Source organism: Ixodes scapularis, unplaced genomic scaffold, assembly GCF_016920785.2.
Source record: "Ixodes scapularis isolate PalLabHiFi unplaced genomic scaffold, ASM1692078v2 PGA_scaffold0__279_contigs__length_252992795, whole genome shotgun sequence".
Taxonomy (NCBI): domain Eukaryota; kingdom Metazoa; phylum Arthropoda; class Arachnida; order Ixodida; family Ixodidae; genus Ixodes; species Ixodes scapularis.
This window is the reverse complement of record NW_024609835.1, coordinates 218074511-218093271: the sequence shown is the minus strand read 5'-3', so window position 1 is coordinate 218093271 and position 18761 is coordinate 218074511. Positions and strand designations below refer to the sequence as shown.

At 43.8% G+C, this 18761-nt stretch overlaps 1 pseudogene; it reads right to left on the bottom strand.

Annotated features, from left to right (window-relative positions):
- The window catches only part of LOC115330861, a 31608-nt pseudogene extending 26025 nt beyond the window's left edge, over window positions 1-5583 (bottom strand).
- Between the last annotated feature and the right edge of the window lie 13178 nt (window positions 5584-18761).

The window sequence follows — 18761 nt, the reverse complement described above, 5'->3', positions numbered from 1 at the left end:
CGTCGTCTTCTAGGCCGCCGTGGAAGTGTTTACACACTGCCCCCGAAATGAACTTTGTTCATTTTACACTAACTTGGTAGAAACTTCTAAAGGAAAAAACAGTTGAATGGGTCTTTTTACAAATACTCTGCCGGGTAACTTGATGGTACCAGATCGTATTTTTCCATCTCTTCCGATAGAAACGTTTTCAATCGTTCTCATCTGCCATCGCTGTCTCGGTAGTAAGTTGTCTTTGATTAGGACAAGTCTCCGACTTTAATGTTGTGCGTTTCGAGGTGATGGTTCTTTGCATATTTCTAGTCTCCAGTAAGTATTCTGTTGACCACCTTCTCCAGAGTCTATCCAGAACCTCTTCGCGGTGTTTCCACATTTGAAGAAATTTATCTGAAGAAGTGTGGGTAACCTCTGTAAGTCCAAGTGCGGGAAATGATGTCGGTCGTTTTCCCGTAAGGAAATTAGCTGGTGACAATGCCTCTGGTTCTCCTATGTCGTTGTAGACGTAGGTGAGGGGTCGTGAATTTATAACAGCCTGTACTTCTGTCAGTGCTGTGTAGAGTTCATCGGAGGTAGACTCCTGCAGCCAAGGGCTTTTTTCAGCGACAGCTTGACCGAGCGGACGAGTCGTTCGTAGAAACTTTCCCACCATGGAGCCCGTTCGACGATGAATTTCCAGTGAATCTTGAAGGAACTCACTTGATTCGTGACTTCTTCGTCTCTAATTATGTTCCACAGGTTGAACACTTCCTTCTTACTTCTTTTGAATGTTAAGGCATTGTCCTTAAAAATTATTTGTGGGATGCCTCTTCTTGATATAAATCGTCGGAAGGCGTGTAGGGAGGATGTTGCTGTCATGTCTTCAACGAGTTCCAGGTGTACTGCTCTGGTCACGGCGCAAGTGAATAAGGTTATATAAGCTTTCTGTGAGTTTGGCTAGCCTTTGACGAAGAGGGGGCCTGCGAAGTCAATCCCAGTCACCTCAAATGCATTGGCCTTTGTTACGCGATAGAGAGGTAACGGTGCGGTGACTTCAGAAGCTGGAGTTGAATTGTAACGTTGGCAGATAACGCATCCTTGATCACCCGTCTTTCCAACTGTCGACCAGAGATAATCCAGTAGCGTTCTCTCAGTTGTACAAGAGTATCGTGCACTCCGGCGTGGAGAAGGCTTTGGTGTTCTTGAAGCACGATAATCCGACAGTATAGGTGTTCTTTTTGTAGAACAATTGGATGTCGCTCGCTGTAGGATGCGTTGCTGTGTTGTAGTCGACGAGTAGCGCGTAGCAGGCCCTCCTGATCGACGAACAAAGGCATGTCTTTCAGTTTTGATTCCATAGGTAGTTTTTTAGCTCGCTGCGTGCACTTAATTTCTTGTTGGAATGATGCCCGTTGTACTCTTCGAATCCAATACAACTCGGCTTCGTGAATTTCATCCGTAGTCAGCGGTCTTTTTTGGTGACTCTTGTGTCTCAGCTTGCGAGGGAACCTGAGGATCTAGGCTGTAGTTCGGTGAAGTCCCTGAATTAAACTGTAGTTGTTTTTATCTGGTATGGCTGGTTCAATTGGTGTTACAGTTTGCAAGACGTTCGCAATACTTTGCTCTTCCAACTCACAAGGGAATTCTTCCTTTGGTATCGTTCTCGGGGGCCATGTTGCTTCATTCATTGTAATCTAGGTGGGTCCTTTCCACCAGAGCTGATTGGCAATTAGTTGCTCGGCAGATATTCCCCGTGTGATGAGATCCGCTGGATTGCCCTTTCCAGGACAGTGTCTCCAGTTTTGGTTTGTTATAGCTTGGATCTCGCGCACTCGATTCTGAACAAACTGCTTCCATCTGTTGGCGTCTCCAAGGGTCCAGCACACGCAATCATGAAATCCGTGCAAAAAAGTGTCTCCTTCAATTTCTCTTGAAAGAGAGCTCTGATGTGATCATAGATTCTCGGAGCCACGAGGCAAGCCAAGAGCTTTAGTCTTGCCAAGGTTACCTTTTTCAGCGGAGCCACTCGTGATTTGCAGAACATAAAGGATGAACATGTTTCACCTGATATGCCCGTTGTGCACAGGTATGCTACAGCACCATACGCCACAGTGCTGGCATCCGCGAAAATGTGTAGTACCGTTCCTTGTGCTGTTTCAGTTATTTCATTTTTGTAGAACCGTGGTACAGCCACTTTACCCAGAAGGGGAAGTCCTTCACACCATTGATTCCACTCTTCTAGTATATCTTTGGTCAACGGGCCGTCCCAACCTATGTTCATACGCCATAGTCGTTGGAAACAAAGTTTTGCAAGTATAGTGAAGGGTACCAGCATCCCAAGCGGGTCGTAAATTCTTGCCGTTGTCTGTAATACGGCTCGCTTGGTGTCTGTTCGGTTTTGAGAAAAGTTGACGATGTTGTCCGACGTAAATGACAATACGTCGGAGCTTGGTGTCTACGTGAGTCCAAGTACTTTTACGATACCTGGCAACTCTCCTAGCGATACCTGTTGACCCTAGTCTTCGTTTATTTTCTTTAAAACTTCTGGAGAGTTGGACGACCATTTGTGTAGTTTCATAGAGGCGAGGTTGAAAATTTCATTCGTCTCGGAGTAGATCTGTAGAGCTTGATCTTCGTTGTCCGCACCCGTTAATATGTCATCAACGTAGATCGATTTCAGAAGTTTCTCAGTGGTTTCAGGGTACTGTGGGTTCATGAGCATCGGGTGATGTTGGACTGTTCGCTGCTAGGAGAAAGGGACTCGACGTCGTGCCCAACGGGACTCTCGTCATTCTCCAAATTTCGATTTTTGGAAGTGGATGGTCTGCCTCTGGCTTGCTTTCAAACCACAGGAAACGAAAGGCATCTCTGTTCTTGCAGTTGATAGAAATCTGTAGGAATGCCTTCTGGATATCCGGGACGAGGGCAATTTTATGTGTCCTGAAGTTTAGAGGTAGCCACACTAAGCCAGCATTCCGATTTAGGCCACTCTCTAGGTTTTCATTTAAGGACTTCGATCGACGGCCATGTGACGAAGCATCAAAAAAGTGAAAGCTGCTTACAACTCCCTGTAACGCCGAATTAGAGCGCAGCTCTTGAGGAGGAGGAGGGAAGGGCACTGGGGGGGGGTTAAACTAACCAGGGGGGGTCACGTGACCTTGAGGGTCACGTGACCCCCCATGCCGATGATGTCATCACTGACGTCACTGATGACGTCATCAGTGACGATGACGATGCGGGTACCGATGACGTCATTAGTGACGTCACTGATGACTTCACCAGTGATGATGACGATGACGATGCGAATGTCGGCGACGTCCTCAGTGACGTCACTGATAACGTCATCAGTGATGATGACGATGACGATGCGGATGTCGGTAACGTCATCAGTGATGATGACGATGACGATGCGGATGCCGGTGACGTCATCAGTGATGATGACGATGACGATGCGGATGCCGGTGACGTCAGCAGTGACGATGACGATGACGATGTGGATGCCGGTGACGACATCAGTGACGTCACTGATGACGTCATCAGTGATGATGACGATGTGGATGTGGTAACGTCATCAGTGATGATGACGATGACGATGCGGATGCCGGTGACGTCATCAGTGATGATGACGATGACGATGAGGATGCCGGTGACGTCATCAGTGATGATGACGATGACGATGTGGATGCCGGTGACGTCATCAGTGACGATGACGTCATTGGGGGGTCACGCGACATCGGCGGGGGTCACGTGACCTCAGGGAAATCACGTGACTTCGGGGGGTCACGTGACCTCGGGGGGTCACGTGCCCTCCACGAGGTCACGTGACCCCGGTGGGGGGCTCGCGCGGTGCATTATGGGACATTTCCCATGATGCACCGGGGTCACGTGACCTCGGGGGGTCACGTGCCCCCCACGAGGTCACGTGACCCCGGTGGGGGGCTCGCGCGGTGCATTATGGGACATTTCCCATGATGCACCGCGCGGTTACGCCGACGCCGACGGCGACGGCGACGGCGACGGCGACGCCGACGCCGCTCAAACCGGAAACGGGCCCCTAAGAGCTGCGCTCTAAAACTACGCAGAGCTTGGTTGTTCGACTTTCCTTGACTACTGCTTGACGTGGCATGTAGTAGGTGACACCGTCTCTGTCTTCGCTTTCTACTTTCTCCGTCATACTCTTTTTTCCATATTTTTTTAGGGCCGAGTCATACGGGGACAGGATCTTTTCATTACATCTGAGCCTTCTGGTGAGTTGCATCAGTCATTTTTCAGCCCCTTCCTTAATGTTCTGTAGGTGTACCAAAGGCTTCCAAGGGATACCTCGTAACGTTCTCCGTTGCTCGTTATCGTTTCTTCGAAGGACGTTAGTACGGAGTTGTTCGAACTATCGCTTTCGTCTTGCTTGAGTCCTATAGCCTCCAGACCCCAGAATTTTCGTAGAATGTTTTCGCTGTTCTTCGTTATGGCTAACGTCCTGAGTGCGACCGTTTGGGAGTGTTGCAACGCTGTGGAGCTTAGGCCCATGGGACCGTGCACAGTCCATCCGAACGACGTTTCGATGGCCTTGATATTGCCGTTGAGTTTCGTGACATTTCCAGTTACGAAATCCCAATAAAGTTCAGCGCCGATTAAAATGTCGATATGGTTGGAATTGACGTCGCTAGCGATAACCGCGATCGCACAATTCAGCTGACGTAGCTTCTGTGCGACGTTGTTATCCGGTTGTGGCAGTCGTTGATCTCAAATTATGCTGGTTTCAAGAGCCTCAAGGTGGTAAGTCTGTCCATCTTGTTTGCTTTGCAGAGTAATGAAGACCCTTCGAAAGTTCTTCTCCCGGTTATGTCCACCGAAATACCCTACTGCAAGTCGTTCGCTTCCCACAAATTTGCAGCCCAGTCTCCGAGATAAGTCTTCGGTTATAAATGATCTCTGGCTACCGCCGTCATACCTCTATCCATCGCTTTGTTTTAGTTCCAGAAGCCCACACTTCGGCCGTTTGTAACAGCGCTATCATTTGGTCCGAAGCCTCAGTTGTTGATTTTAGCGGTAACGAAGCTGTGCCAGCGACATTCTCTTGTCCGCCGTTCTTAAATTAAGAGTCGCACATCGTGGAAGCGTGTCGGCTTCGGGAGTGCCTACATGTGATTCTTCTTCGGCAGTTCTTAGACATGTGGTTCACAAGGGTGCAGCGGAAACACCTTCCGTGTTTCGGTAGCATCGTCTTCTTTTGTTCCAGTGAAACTGTCGAAGTGCACCCTTCCGTCTTGTGTTCTTTAGATTTGCAAATGAAGCACGGTGTTCTGAGATCCGTTTTTTGAAGTAGTGCAGACGATGATGGTTTAAAATTGTTTTGCTTATCAGGATATCTTTTAGCTCGTGCCTGTGCATTCGTTTTTTTTTTTTTGTTTTTTTTTTTTTTGTCAGAGGGTGCTCCAATCTCGCAGCTGTATACGTTTGTTCTCGACTTTCGATTTCTACCTTCAAGGCTTGGAGTAACGATGTTAGCGCTGCTGGCTGTTCTCTAGGAACTCGCGCTCGCGCTCCTTCCTCCATTTGTTCTTGGGCGTTCCTATCCTGTCGAATCGCCTCTCTGTTATTATAGTGATGCATTATCTCTCAAGGAAGGAGTCTCACGAGGAGAGAGACTTGAGTCCACGTACATGGGCCTGCGCATTTTTGTCTCTTATGACATGGGCCCGCGCGATATTTCCGTCTCTTATGACAGCCCCACCCTTGTATACCTGATGCACGAGTTGTACCTTTAGCGCACTACTGTGCTTCTCACAAGCTTAATGTATTTCTGAAATAAAATATTCATATAGTTATCTCCGATGATGCTCAGCTAGATTCTAAGTAAAACTCTTGTTCATTTTTATTTTTTTAAAGGTTAATTAATGAATTTTCCTTAAATAGCCCACGGATCGTTTCCATTAGCCCTTCATTTATGTCCCCCTTGGTGTATAACCCCCCTGCACAAACCGCATAAGTGTAACTTCAAAGTTATTCTTTAACCAAATTTGTTTATTTAAAAAAAAATGAAACGTTGCATATTGTGACATGCATTTTGTAAACTATATTTCACGATATATGTGGCGACGAGGTGCCCATTTAATAATTGTATGTATCGTAATTAATGCCACAGTTCAAGCGCCCAACTGCGATTGAACGTTTAGTGGTGCGAGGCAAAGGTTTACCAATTACGGGCATTTTAGGCCTCCTACCAGATTTCTTAACAACTTTTTGATTAATGTAAAATATATGTGACCGAGGTAAAGAAATGAATGCTGTGTTCAATAAACAAGGCATTTTGTATGCTAATCTAGATTTGTTTTTACTGTTGCGTCGAAGTTAAATAGCGCAATTTCTTTTTCATCTGAAACGTTCTTTGGCTCATCAGGGGGTTCGCCACTTTAATGAAACCCCAAAAAATAGACCGCGAAGCTCGACGCTGATTGGTTGATGGACATCTAATGTGATCAATGCCGATTGGCTGATTCTCGTGAGAAAGGGAGATTCTGGAAAACCGCGAGGCTTTGAATCTTGACTAGCGCCCGCATTTGAATTCATGGAACTGCTATGAAATTTGTTTTTGGTACCTGAAAATAAAGGTTGAATGTATAAACGATTAAAAAAGCATAGTTAATCCTTTTATGGCAGAAATAACGCCTCTTACTAAAATAACGGGAAAAATTTACGATCTGTTAAAAGTTCAAACCAGTTCGAGCCGGTTTCAACCGTATTTTTTTTTTCTTCCCGGAACTGAACCGGAACTGAACCTAAAGCCGTGAACCCAAGCCGAACATATACCAATTTCGCTGCTTTTGTTCACGCATCCCATTCTGCGTGAACTGAACGTCAATGCCCACCTAGATCGCCGCGACTTGTCGCAGCCATTGCGGTGACTGCACTGTGGACTACCAAAGGACTGCCTTAATTTTCTTCCTTCCAAACCACTCTTTATCTTGGTTCCTTCCTTCTCGGTGCGAGGAGTCTTATAAATGTTTTGGGAACGTTCGGTTCCCTGGAGGTTGGAGATTCCAACACAGGTGTCCTCTATTCTTTAGTACAAGTGCTAATAAAACCGATTTTTCTTGACCGAACCAAAAATTGACACCTATAAGCACCGAATTCATGAACCATAAAAAAAAAAGATTCCGAAGAAAAAAACACAAAAAACCTCGAAGCACGGTAGCCTAGTCATGAAGCACTCATGATGTCGCGAGTCCACGTGAGGAGCTATGCATCGCTACTCGTGAGACAGGCGCGCGTGCCGACGTTCGCGTGCTGGACTAAGTACTTCGGCCTCGAAGGTCAGACGCTTACCAAGTATACAGGACAGAGAAGTTTCTCCCGGAGAGTCGCCTGATGGCCAAGTATGCTAGACTAAGAATGACTCGTCGCCGATGGCCGTTTGCGAACTAAGTACGCTATGTATGACTTGCCTTGGACGCCGCCTGCTCAATATAGTCTGCCACTGAATCGATATCGAGTTGCAGCTGAGTGTCGCCTGTGGGCTATAGTATGCTGGACTAAATACCACTTGCCTCCGACCGTCGCCAGTAAATCGTATTATGCTAGTAAGTATAATAATATTTCTTTAATTCCTGTCCAATAAGCCGAGGGGCAAGGACAAAAAGCAGCATTCAGCAACTTGACGAGGCCCCTGTCCCGATACAAATGGCGGAGAAAGGAGTGATGTCATGTTTTATAATCCCTGATTGACAAAAACGAAACGAGAACGAATTCAAATTCAGACACATACAATAAAAATGAAGCAGTGGTCGACCAAACCCTGTGGCTGTAAATTAGTTAATTCAGTCTCAATGAACGTCATAGACATGGATATTATGTGGGACTTGGTGACAACTTCAGGTATGACGCGATATTGAATTAATTAGTTTAGTAAGTGATGAAGATTGTGTCTTGTTCATTGGTGTCCATATATTGCACGAGATGTCGGCACAAACGATGGTTCTGCATGTCATGTATTATGATTTGTGAGATGCTCGTTTAGACCTGCAAAGGTGTGCCTTTGCAGGTCTGAAAAGGCAGACCTGCAAAGGCACGTGAGTCTGAGTTTGCAAAGGAAAGATATATTTGGGATGTTTAACTGTTGAAAATAATTAGCAGTGCTCTCATTTCATGCGAGATTTTCTAATATTCTAATTGATTTGTTCGGTGCATGAAGGAGGTTATGTATATATGTTTTAGTTGTACCCCTTGTGATATGACAATATGTTAGGTTAGGAACGACAACAGCATTGTATAACATTTTTATATTATCGAGTGGTGGGCTGTATCTGTGTTTATTGATCACGCCATTTATTCTATTTATCTTTGTACGAATATGATTAATATGAGTATCTCATGTGAGGTTTGCAACAAAATAAACGCCCAAGGATTTTATTTCACTTACAACTTCTATTTTCTGTTTGTCGAGATGACATTTTGGCCTACAAATTAATTTATTTCTGGGTCTAAAGAAAATCGCTCTAGTATTATTAGGGTTTATTTGCAGACGATTTGCGTCCATGTATTTGGAAATTTCTAAAAGAACCATTTGCTTCTGGAACCATATCAGTTTAGTCAGTACCAATAATAAGAAAAGTCACATCATCGGCATAGGCTATCATTTTTGCGGATGTCATTATGTTAAATACGTCTTTAATATAAAATATGAAGACAAAAAGGGCCTAATATGCTCTCTTGGTGCAGACCCATTGTAATAGTATCAAGTGTACAAAAATAAAAGTTTATACAAACGCTTTGAGACTTATGCTGCAAATGAGATTGGATTAATAATGCTGCACTTCCCTATAAATACCATAAGCATAAAGTTTAAGGCTTATTATATTATGGTTCATCTGGTCAAACGCCTTTTAGTGAGGTACATAAATATTCCAATCACGTGATTTTTTCTCAAATGTTTCAAGAATTAGTTCTTTTGACATAACAATGCGCTTTCTGTTGACCTGTGTTTACGAAAACAAAATTGTGAGCTCGATAGAATATTGTGTTTGTTATGAAAGTTGGTCACTCTTGAATGAATTATTTTCTCAAGATCTTTAGACATTACCGGTAAAATTGATATTTGCCTATAGTTAGTTAGGTTGTTTTTGTTACCACCTTTGTGCAGCACCGTTATTTTTGCCTTTTGCATTATGTTTTTGAAAAACATTGGTCGTTCAAACGAGGCTTAAAATGTAGACTCTCTGGCAATATGAAAGACTCACTGGGAGTGCGTGGCAGAGGCGGTGGCTGAGGGGGGCGCTGCGTGTGCTTTCCCTGTTGGAAAATCTCGATGATGGAAAGAAGACGGAAAAGGCTCATACAAGCGTAACCGTAATATGGGACATCCTATACAAGCGAAAAAGGCGGCTCCAGTATAGTGGAATAAGGCGGAACGATACAGGTGGGCGGAACCATACAAGCGTGTCGTATTATGGGACATCCTATACCAGCGTAGTGGATATAGGCGGAACCATGTAGGCGGACGGAACCATACATGCATAACGTAATATGGGACATCCTATACCAGCAAAAAGGCGATACCAGCATGGTGGAGCCATATGGCTCCAGCGTGTTGGTTTTGCCTTTTCACTGTAGTACAGGGCGATTTAGTTTCAAGCTTTACATATATGTTTAGAAAGGTCGTGAAAGCTATATTAATGCGGTTTGTGCAGGCGAGTTATACGGCCAGGCGTACGTAGTATAGGGACCTAGTCGTAACGATCAGTCAGATAATTAAATACAATTTGTTAATCAACTTTTTAATTAGTGAAAATGAAAATATGGTTTCAATTAGAAACTTGCTGAGTCATTGAAAACCACAAAATCAAGTTTTTTTTAGAAGGATATAATTCAGGGGTAGCGTTTTATGCATTCTGTAAAAAGCTTTATTTGGACGAGTTTCTAGGTTTCAGTTTCTTATCAGAGCTCATCTCTGCGCCCACGGTCCTGTTCCCCAGGGGCATAGACACGCAACACACATGCGCCTTGCTTCCCTTCATCCTACGAGGGAGGCGAGGGGGCGGCTTCGCACTGCGGTCACCGGGCAGCTGGACCGCAGGTGCAAAGATGCGCTCTGGTAAGAAACCGAAGTCTGGAAATGCGTCCAAATTGACCATTTTTTTATAACGCCATATAATGCTACTCGTCTATCTTTACAAAGAAAATTGATTTAGTGTGTTTTGATGATGCTTAGCAGGTTTCTAATTGGAACCATGGGTCTATTTTCACTGATTAAAAATTTCACGAACTTACTATACTTAGAGAGAGGCTGAAGCAGTTTTGTATTTGAGAAAACACTTTTAAATCTTCTTCATTCGACCTCGAGAATCTCAAATATCAAAATTATTTGCTAATTTAATTAATCAAGGCTGCATAGTCATTTTTAAAGCGCTGTGAAAGCACCTCCCTAGAGAGCGACGTCACAACAGCAGCTTTCAAAATCTTTGTTCACGCATCTTCAGCGCCTATCAAAGCTATGCACGCACGTGCTATTTTTTAAAAGGGCAGAAAAATGTGTCACGACTGGTGCCAGTGCCGGAGAATATACCTAGAAAACTTGCGATTGGACGCGCGGCCCTTAAGCAACACACGCTTGGCGGCCGAAAGGTCTTCTTACGATGTCACTGTTGGTGGGATGTTTTTTGTTTTCTCACGTTTAGTTATATCTTTGAGGAAAACGAACGGGATATTCAGATTCGCGGGATAAAACTACGCTAGAATGAACCTCCATCTAGTTTTCTGAAAGAAGTCTGGCATATCTCTGTAATAAGCCGACGGATCATTACAAATTAGCCTTTTATACTATGCCGCCCTGGCCATATAACTCATGTGCACAGACCGCGTAAATGTAGCTTTTACGGCTTTTTTTTAAAAAAAATCTGTAAAACATAGAAAAAAAACTCTGTAGAATGTCCCCCAATACGATACGATTGTATGGTTCCTTCCCCGCTTGCATTGTTCAAGAAAGACTTGTGGACATCCAGCGTTTCATTGGAATGCTGGATGTCAGCGAGTCTCTACATCAATGAGTGGTTTCAAACAAGCATGGTGTTTGCACACCAGTAAGCTCTTATCCGAGGCTCACCAGGACCACTAAGAGCAGAGGCGAAATGTCGTGACCTGGTAAATTTGGTTGCAGGTATTTATTTTTACAAGAACTGCATGCAGCAAAGCTTAACTTTGCTTAAAAGAAGATTATTAAAAATTCAATACTGAACAATGGTGTCCCTTGAGCTGTCAGACCAAACTCCCACTCTTGCCACTCAGGAGTTCCTAACTTGTGCGTAGAGGATCAGCACAACCCAGATTTGTGCTGTGAGCGCACCTGCAATATAAAAGTTGAATAAACATGAGATGAAATATGAGACGTTTACAATTCTCTGTAACGTGAAATTAGAGCACAGATCTTGAAGAGGAGGATGGGAAGGTATGCCCCTCCTCCCCCTCCCCTCCTCCTCTTCTGCTCCCTCCCATTTAGCAGGAAACTTCCCTGAATTTAGCGGGAAAATTTCCCCACTAAATTTAGCTGGTTAAGTTTCCCACTAAATTTAGCGCAGAAATTGATGTCACATGACCTCAACACAAATGCAGTTTTTCCGCTAAAAGTAGCGGGGAAAATGACGTCGCATGACCGTGTCACGTCATCCATAAAAAAATTCAGTTTCTCAGCTAGACTTAGCGGAAATATTAACGTCACATGACCACAACGTTAATTCAATTTCCTGCCAAGTTTAGTTGGGTGGTTACGCCGACAGCGACGCCGCGAAACGCGGAAACGGGTGCTAAGAGCTGCGCTAAAAACTAAATGCATCAGGTGAAATAAAGTGAACATTAGAGATACTGTAAGAAAAAGAAGAGAATCTAAGATACCGTTCTCAGATCCTTCCTTTTGTCCGTTCTCAAATGTTTTGATTTCAAGAAATGTTTATCTCTTTATTCATACCCAGGGAACCCCTCCCAGTTTCAGCATGAATGCAATAAATCAATGCAGACTAGACCTTGTAAACTATAATCCACATGAAAATTAATGTTTGCCACATAGTCATGTATGAGTCAGTGGCTCAGATCTCTAAATACATTTGTATTGAGGAACATTCTTGAATAAAACTTCTGGGCTTCGAATTCAACAGTTTGTACTTCCATAAGGAACACTGTATGGCACTGATTTTTTTTTTTTTGTGACACATCAGAAACAGCACAGCACTGTCATCCTCGCATACCTAACAAGAATTTGTATTTTTTTTTAGCATGGCATGTGCTATTCTAATGCCCATACAGCATCCTTTAACAAAATTTCCTTTGTAGAGCTTTTTATTGGTTCTTATTTAGCTCGCACGACAGATTCGGTACCTTGAATTCTCACTCGGCATCAACAGTTTTATATATTAATGTAATAGCGAAAGACAAGATGTATGGACTTGAGTACGGCTCAGCAAGCACAGATGTTGAGAAAAGTACTGAAGAAAACTATGTGAAAATAAAAATAAGCTGGAATGTGGAATTATGGACATGGACATGAATACAGTTAGCAGATTCAATATGAAGAATATGTGTTAGACGCACGCTCAAAGAAACCTGTTGTATCTATATTCATTCAAATTACTTTGCAGAACCCAGCGCTGCAGTCTCAGGTGGGAGTTCGCTGAATGAGTCTACTGAAAATGAGTGCAGACGGAAAAAGCAGTTTGATCAGCGATAATGAACATTACATAAGTGACATGTCATTATTACTGTTACAGTGCCGAATGTTCCAAACTGTCAGTCGCATCATTCTGTGAGTTCCCTCCGTACATTACAGGGTTTGGCTCTCTCGAATGCTTTGCGAGAAAAATGATGAACTGGAAATATCTAGAGTAGTTCTAGAAAAACTATTTCCAGAATCTTATCTCAGCATCGCAAAGAATATAAAAAGTTTCTAAAGACAAGGTTAGTGCAGGAGTTGAATAAACTAAATACTTTGTTTTTCGAAACCATCTTGCCGTAGTAAACGTATGAAGTTCCCCTAGGTAGAGCTAGTCATTACGGATGATTGTGCCCATTGCGTACCATAAAAATTTAATTTGCGACCTACAATATTTACAAACTCAATTAACTCTGAATAAGTGGACCACTTGGCATTAAAGATTGGCCTCACCATGACTGTCTGCCAACATCTACATGATAATTTCCATGAACCTATGTATTTCAAGAAAATATTTGGTGCGAGCTGCTTAAAACACAATAGCACTTTTTAGCAAGTGCTGATTGTTGGGCAAGTTGGTACGGTACGTTAGAAAACATGATTGTGCTTTGAAGACGGGGACATAGGAAGGACAGACACCACAGAGTGCTAACTTTCAACTGATTTAATTCAAGAACCTCGGCGTAGAAACACACTGCGTCACCGCACCACATCTCAACCAATCCGTAGCCCTGCCACGGACCGCAAGTACGCCAACTCCTTATCCGCCAAGTCAATTGACGCCACACTGACACAACACGTGCCGGAACTATTTATAGCATCAGCCTCCATAATCTCTCTAACAGTCATATCTTTGTGCCTAGCAAGAACAGTAGACTGAGCAAATAATGGTTTGCACTCGCAGTCATGATCTGTCGTGTCACTGTCATGACTGCGGGTGCAAACCATTATTTGCTTCGTCTATTGTTCTTGAGAGGCACAAAGATAGGACTGTTAGCGAGATTATGGAGGCTGACACTATAAATAGTTCCGGCACAAGTTGTGTCAGTGTGGCGTCAATTGACTTGGCGGATAAGGAGTTGGCGTACTTGCGGTCCGTGGCAGGGCCACGGATTGGTTGAGATGTGGTGCGGTGACACAGTCCGTTTCTACGCTGAGGTTCTTGAATTAAATCACTTGAAAGTTAGCGCTCTGTTGTGTCTGTCCTTCCTATGTCCCCGTCTTCCAAGCGCAATCATATTTTCTACCGCACTTTTTAACACTTATAGAAAGCCTGTAGTGGGCCACAACTTAAGCAGTTTTCACTTCATTATAAAGAGCAATTACACATATGTGAACCATGAATATAGGCCTGCACTGAATTTTTTTCTTAAGCTGAACGTGCTATGCTCTGTTTACTATATAAATCTTTGCAGAGCTGACAATGTGCAAGTTGCTGTTTTTTTATATTTCACATGTCCCGACTGGTGAGTGTGGTAGGGACATAAGATTGATGACACCAACGAAACACAATGATTATTTTAAGAATTTGTTTGGGTATAGCACGAGCAAGGCGATCTGCGGGAAGTTATTTCTGTGACACCGTCGAACCTACATCCGCGGGCTTTAAGTTCACATGTTAATCATGTCTGCAGACTCCTTTTTGTAATTGGAATTTCATCCAACCCAAGATTTGAATATGCTTTTTTGCATTTTAGGCTTAGTAGTGCTTTTGCTGTTCTATTAATAGGTAAGAAAAAGGCTTATTTCAAGTGGCATACCTAACACCTGGTGGCACGAGGACTCCCGTGTCGTGACGCAGACCGAAAGTCACAGCCAGGGAGATACTGCGATGCTCTTGTTGCTGGGATTACCTCCCCCATGGTCCTGCCCAGACCACAGAAAAAGATTGAGTCCAAGCTTGTGGCCACTAGGATCTCCAGATCTTGAGGCACCCAAGTAGCTGAAAATAAAAACAAATCACAATCAAGTACTTGGCAGAGCTACATTAGAATGGCTAGCATATTCTTTCATGATCAGCACATAGATCCTCTTATTTTAGTCATAGTCACCCCCCAGGACAAAGCTACGTAGGCGTTAAAATGATGGGTACCGAATTTAGGTGAATGATCAAATGCATTCATTTAACCCCCTTTCGCCCCAACCTGAGACTTCTGTCAAATATTCACATTCAACTGTAAAGACTACAAATAAAACTACTACTGCAATGCAAAGCCGTATAGTGGGAGAGTTTAGCCAGCGGGTGTGGCAACGAAGGCGCCGGAGAGGAGGAAAGGGAGGAGAACGCCGAAGGAGGGAGAGAGAAGGCAGCAGAGAAAGAAAGAGGAGACGACCACCATTTTGACGCAAAGCTGTCTGCACGGAGCACTGTTGAGGCTACGTGTCGTCTGCTACGGGCTTATTTATTTTTTTTGCCTCAATAAAAGTGCATTCAAACATGGAGGAACTTCTTTCTTTAGGTTTTTAAGCCACCGAGGAATAACACTATATCATTTTATTGCCAGAGCCTGCCAAATAAAAGGAAAGAACCGAAATTTGAATATCGATCCCATGCCGGGCGAATGAATGAAAATGGCGGCCCTCCCCGTTCAGCTGGGAGCAGCCTAGAGTTCACGCGCAGGTGCTCACGCCTCTTGCTTTGTGCCACGGGCTGATCAGCTCACTCGGAAGGGAGACGTTACGGCAGCGAAATCATAGACTGCCAGACTCTCCCCATATATGGCTCTGCTGCAATGGAAAGATTTTCCTACCCTCGTGCTCAGCGAGTGTCGACTGTGGATACAACTCCGGTTCATACACTCGCTGAACATGAGGGTAGAGTGTACCAGCAGAGGGCAGGTGTCTGTATACAAAGAGTTTAGTTGGCACACCAAGAGGCTAACGAATAAGAATGGGTACCACTCTGAGCAAAATGCCAAAAATGCGTGGATCTCGGCTTGACACTAACAGCGGCACACAGTATCTATTTTACTGACAAAGGGGTACTAAATCATTATTTTCAGCTTCCTAACGAAACTAAATATTCTTCCCGGCTTGCTTTTTAGGAAAATCTCCAAATTTACAAGAACTACTAAGACAAGACAACGTCTAAAAAAAAAAAAAAGCAATGGCAAAACCAGCAATCGAATTCGCCTGCTCTCCAGTAGCACGACATCTATGGCAGGCAGACCTGCAGAATGAGCAAGCAGTTTAAGAAACAGAGTATGTCCTATGTATAATTTTTTTTTATGCTGCAAAGCAAGCGCTGGAAGGAGGTTTCACGACATTAACGAAATTTCTTGCAATCAGTTGAGAACAAATTAGAGCAGTGAACTTGTCCTTACTTCTGGCATAACGTTTTAGTGTTGCCCATGGAAACTCACATAAATTTGAAAATAAAAACAAAAAAGACTAACCTTCATAAAAAAATCTGTAACTTTGGCAAAGAAAAGTTACCTTGGAAAAAATATGTACAATACAGTTGTACAGAGTGCATTTGTGTGCTTAACCAATTTTGAGGCAAATCGGCGACAATGAAAAGAAGACGTTTGAGTACAATTAAGGGAAAGACAGAAAGGATGCATACCTACAACAAAAACATTTAGAACGACCACGGGCAGGAAACTCTGGTGAGGCTCTCGGAGTGACTCCCTCATATGGGCCTGCGCAGACCACAGAACAAGATCGGTCAGAGCTTGCAGCCATAAGGTGCTTCATACCATGAAGTTACAGAAGCGGGTGCAATTGGAAGCAAAGTGCATTTCATTTCTCTGAAAAACGAAGAGTTTAATAGGTAGCTTGCATTCATAAGGTGATACAGTCATGAATGCACAGACTTTTCAATGCAGCGCTATATCACCAACTTGTTAACCATGCCGGGCAACACTAAAAACTGAGAGCATTATTTTAAACTATCTCAGCTTAAAGTTAACCACGACAGAAGCTTCAAGCCATCCTTGCAAATTCAGTGCACAAAGCAAGCCATGTGACCTTCTAGTTGGACGCCATGGTACGTCGAGCTTATAATCATGCGTCATGCTGTTTTTGCTGCAAAGGCTTGTAGTTTTAAAAGTGGTCCAGCTTAAAGAGACTAAAAGTATAGACGTTTATGAGTGGGGCCCTCACCTAGTCTGCAGCTACATTGCGAAATAGGACGTTCCAACCGGGATGTTTGCTGCCTGTAACCACACGACCAGCTTGTGCCCAGCGATTGTTCGAGCTGAATACATGTCCTCGACAGTGCCATTATTTGACAAGCATTTCTATGACTGTTAAACATGACTGACTTACAGAGAGACTCCACCTCAACGACTAATGACTTGGGATACCTAACTGAATACTGATATATCAACTAAATGCAAAACAATTACCTGGCAAGCATTAAATTTTTCAAGAGGCTGGGTCGACTCCGCATTAAGTTGAAGGAGTCGATGCGTAATAGGACAATACAAACAAAAATATGCCTTAGAATTCCTTTTGCACCCCCAAAATGATGTGTTTTTGAAGGTAAGGTACACAATGTTCTTGATTTAGAAAGTGCCTCAGCTGTACAAATGCATATGCAATAAGGGCACTTGCCAAGCCTATTCTACTCAGCTCTGTGCAGGTTAAGCTAAGTTAGAGTATAGAAGTACATGCTCACTGACACCATCAGAAAGGCAGGGAGAAGTCTCCGTTGTTCGACCTCCAGCCCGTCTGCTACCTTCAATGACGTTTCAGCGCCTGATGAGCCTGGAGCGAGCACATCTGTCTAAAGCGGGGTGAAAAGCACAAGCATGTGCTGGAGGACGCCCAGCCATTCTCTTTTTGTCATCGGCTATACTACATATTTTTAGTAAGACATATTTTTAAGTGAGGAAAAGTACTGCAAATATGCAGTCCACCTTAAAGATAACAACAGTTGCCATTCACCATTTTCCAAATAAGTGCTCCCACGTACCGGAACATCTACACATGTGGTGCGTGAGTAGGTTTAGGACTGAGAGGCTAGAAAACGAAGCGCTCGCAAGGCTTGTCTGGCCCTTCCAACCATGCGGGTACATTCGTTGAAAGTTCCCGATTTGTAGACAAAATGATTTAGAATGAGCAAATCTTGTCTACGCCCGAGGTAGAACATTGAATTGCGATTCCCCCATATTGTGCGAACCATCCTTCAAACTGCGGTACCACCTGCAAATAAACTATGTTGTGCTGCGGCACACGTCCATGCTGCCTGCTTCAGAGGAAAACCACTGCTCGTGTTGAAGACGACATCCCACAGTGGACAGGCAACAATTTTTAACGAACAAAAACAAAATTGATATCATTCAATAGACACAGATAGGCTCACAAAGTGTCGGCACCATGATTGTTGTTGTTGGTTTTACTCTTGCATACAAACAAAGGTGACTTCCTCTCTCCTCCGATGGACAGTAAAACCCCCTTATCTTGGTAGCCCCTATTTCTTCTCGAATCGGTCACAGAGGACATAATCGCAGCCACTGAATTCCGTAAAATTAAAGGCCGCGAAAATTAAAGGTTCGCCAACATTAAGGGGTTTACTGTTCTTCTGGGTGTCACATGATGTTAACATTTCAAGGAGGCTGAAGGTATTGGTTTAAGAAAAAATTGACCTATGAAAAAAATGCCCTTCTCCAGGTTAGGCACGCGAGGTTCTTTTGCACTACGTATAAGGTGGCAAGTTTATTTCGGCAGAGCTTTTGGTAAAACGGAGTCACAAAAGTAGCTATACTTGGCGTCAACTATTTTGTGCTGCATTATAAAGCCAGAGTAGATTCCACAGTGCGTGCTTCAGCAGAGCACTGTTTGTTGCGAGAGCATATGTGGTTTAGTGTTGCATCCCATTTGCATAATCTAGAGAAACTAGCGCTGACAGAGTTGGAGCACTCCAAATATTAACAGCCGACTGTAGAAGCATTGAGAGATGCACACATGCGAACTGTGCATTTCTTAAAGGTGGGTTCGAGCAAAGGTAAAAACAATATCTATACTTACGGCGGCCATACTTGCCTTTCCCAAGCACGACCACTTTTCCCTCGGTAGCACCATCCAGTAAGAAGCACCAGCAACACGCCCATGAGACGCCGCCACCTCCTGGATTGAATGACGACCCGCCTGA